Genomic DNA, 2,599 nt, shown 5'->3' on the forward strand with positions numbered 1-2,599 from the left:
CTACATATAAAGAAAAAAAAAAAAAATGTGCCCGCCCTATCCCAAAAACAACAAAAAAACAGGGAGAGATCCATCTGCCTCTCCCTACTTCAAGAAATATACAGAATGAATCATATATTTTTTAACCTCAGCTTCTCTTTCTCCATTGATCCAGGCCCAAAGAAAGTTTCTGAAAACTGATGGAAGCCACCAAAAGGCACACCAATGATGTATACAAATGTTTATTGGGATAATTTCCTATCTATCCAGCTTTCCCTAGACCATCAAAATGAAGGGATGGAAATGGCTCATGTGCTTAGAAAATTTCCCCATGGACCTGACAAAAAGGAAGGAGGGTCAACTTGTTAATAATATAGTAGCAAGAAGCCAAGGCTGAAATGGTAGCACCTTCCTGTGCTTCTTGCCATAAATGTCTAATGTCTACTGGGAGGACCAATACCACCGAGTCCTTTTGTAGCCAGATATCAGTTTCTTCAGCAAAACAGGCTGTTACATTTCTCAAAGTTTAATATTTGGGTGTGTCACAAAACTGGCATTAAACAAATAAAAGCTTGTCATGTAACAAAACAGATGTATGACGTCTGATAATAAAACATCTACATCAAGGGAATGAGTTTTCCTGTGAGAAATAACCTGTGATAGTTAAGGCTGGTTATGATAAGGACTTGGGGAAAGCATTCCTTGAGAGGATAGGAAATCCATTTAGAGATTTAGAGCGTAGCTGTGTGGACAGGTGAGTCAGAGGAGGCTCCCAATTTCCTTACTTGCAGTGTGTATTTTATCCATTTACCTAACCCGCGGCCATAATCATTGTCACTATCAGAAAAAAATTTATTCAAAAAAACTTGAAGAAAAATTAAATATGGAAAATCAAACTAAATTAACAAATGGAAAGCAGATAGTACCAAGTGACTAAAACTGAAATAGGTACAAATAATAAAAGTACTTAAAGAAGCAATAGGGCTTCCCAGATGGTTCAGATAGAAAAGACTCTGCCTGCAGTGTGGGAGACCTGGGTTTGATCCCTGGGTTGGAAAGATCTCCTGAAAAGGGAATGGCAATCCACTCCAGCATTCTTGCCTGGAGAATTCCATGGACAGAGGAGTCTGGCAGGATACAGCCCATGGGGTCAAAAAGAATCAGACATGACCGAGCAGCTAACACACAAAGAAATAATATGTGCTTTAAAAATAAAAGAAATGAAATCAGAAAAATTAATTTGTAAAGATAGAGATACATTAATGCAGTATAAATAATGCTGGAAGATAAACATTTATCCTGTATAAAAACATACATGAAACATCACATAAAATGTTATAAACATACAAATATTTTGGATTGTAGAGTGAGAGTAAAAAGACCTAAAGATATTGAGTGTAGTTTACAATACAGAAATTAGGACAATGAAGACAGTCAAGAAAAACATGGACTATAAGTCCATGGAATTCTCCAGGCCAGAATACTGGAGTGGGTAGCCCTTCCTTCTCCAGGGGATCTTCCCAACCCAGGGATTGAACACAGGTCTCCTGCATTGCAGGCAGATTCTTTACCAGCTGAGCCACAAGGGAAGCCCAAGAATACTAGAATAGGTAGCCTATCCTTTCTCCAGGGGATTTTTGTGACCCAGGGATCAAACCAGGGTATCCTGCATTGCAGGCAGATTCTTTATCAACTGAGCTACAAGAGAAGCCCTAACAATGATTAGACAATGAGATAATAAAATTTAAAAGTTGTACAAAAACATCATAAATCAAGACAATGACTAAAAAGATATCAAGATATTGACCTAAATTCCAGCAAAGCATGAAGCTTTGCCGATGTTCTGATATGAATGGCATGAGTTTAATATGGCAGTCAAAAGTTATTCATAGCAGAAATTAATAAGCCTATGTTAAAAGAAACTAGCCTACACCTATCACAATACACTTACAAGTCTATATTTTAGAGATGAGCATTTCGGACTACACAGAAGACACTTTATGAACTTTTCTGCTAGGTGAAAGGAAAACATTTCCATTTTATTATAAAAACTGAAGTACATATGTATGATTATTCATGTTAAGATAGGCTGTTAGGTTGGGCATGTTTCTTTGTGAATCTGCTTTGGAATCCAAGGATAATATTTAAGAAACAAAATAATGAACTCTGAGTCAGACAGATGAGTGATTTTAAGAGATGGCCTTTTAAAGTCTGTTTGGTATTGATACTGATGTGATACTCTTCTTCATGAAGAATAAATAGACTTGCTTGGTAATTTTTGAATCCCGTATTTAGCCTTCCTTTTGTTTGTAGTTCACTAGTAAAGGATGATGTGGCAAAGTACCCTGAGGCAGTGTATAATCAGGCTGTGAGTCCTAGTGTTGGAGAAGACTCTTGAGAGTCCCTTGGACTGCAAGGAGATCCAACCAGTCCATTCTAAAGGAGATCAGCCCTGGGTGTTCTTTGGAAAGAATGATGCTAAAGCTGAAACTCCAGTACTTTGGCCACCTCATGCGAAGAGTTGACTCATTGGAAAAGACTCTGATGCTGGGAGGGATTGGGGGCAGGAAGAAAAGGGGACGACAGAGGATGAGATGGCTGGATGGCATCACCGACTCGA

This window comes from Bison bison, unplaced genomic scaffold (genome assembly GCF_000754665.1).
Source record: "Bison bison bison isolate TAMUID 2011002044 unplaced genomic scaffold, Bison_UMD1.0 scf7180017864260, whole genome shotgun sequence".
NCBI classification, from domain to species: domain Eukaryota; kingdom Metazoa; phylum Chordata; class Mammalia; order Artiodactyla; family Bovidae; genus Bison; species Bison bison.